This window comes from Octopus bimaculoides, chromosome 7 (genome assembly GCF_001194135.2).
Source record: "Octopus bimaculoides isolate UCB-OBI-ISO-001 chromosome 7, ASM119413v2, whole genome shotgun sequence".
NCBI classification, from domain to species: Eukaryota; Metazoa; Mollusca; class Cephalopoda; order Octopoda; family Octopodidae; genus Octopus; species Octopus bimaculoides.
Window position 1 is genome coordinate 90,584,395 of NC_068987.1, and position 1,037 is coordinate 90,585,431.

Genomic DNA, 1,037 nt, shown 5'->3' on the forward strand with positions numbered 1-1,037 from the left:
TATATATATATATATATACATACATATATATATATATAAAATCAAAATAAGCAACACGGATTTTAAAGATGATTGCAAAATCCGTGTTGCTTATTTTGATTCTTTGATCACCTTGCTTTTAGGATGGTTTTTGGATAATACCATACTATATTCTGGTGCCTAAACATAGGTACCATATTCAATTTTGAATCTGAATCTAAATCTTTATATATATACATATAGTGGAAGTTACTTATTATAATCATGAATATTGTTATCAAATGCTAATTGTTACCAAAATTAGGAGGTCGAAACAGCTTCAGCTTAATGTTATCATTGTCTAAAAGGCTTTGTCTCAAAGTGATTACAATATGCAGCTTCTACTGTATATCATTCATAAGAGATAATTTTGTTTTAAAATAATTCCACTGCATGTATGTGTGTGTGTGTGTACATATGAAAGTGTGCATGTGAGAGAGAGAGAGAGAGAGAGAGAGCTTGTGTGCACATGTATGTAATCTCTAAATCTCTCATTACATGGTCAACCATCTAAAATTCATTTTGGTCAGTAATTATTCTCTTTAGACAATATTTCTCTGCAGCAGCATTACACACACACACACACACACACACACCCACATTTTATTAACATTTAGCAGAAGCTACAGAGTGACTCACATACATATATAGAGAGAGAGGTGGGAGAGAGAGGGATAATGACTGAAGAACAGTAAATAATTAAAAATTATATGAAGGGGCAGCTTCAAGTTATTTTTTCAGATTTAGAAAAAATAATTATACTAAGCAATTTATTGATAAACTTAAGGACTTATGACAGAAAAAATTTAAGGGAATCATTAATGATGAGAGCTAAATTTTTTCTATATAAGCACCACCCGAACATGGCTGATGCCAGTGCCGCCTTGACTGGCTTCCATGCCGGTAGCACGTAAAAAGCACCATCCAATCATGGTCGATGCCAACCCCGTTGGCCCCTGTGCTGGTGGCACGTAAAAAGCACCATCCAATCATGGTCGATGCCAACCCCTCTGGCTCCT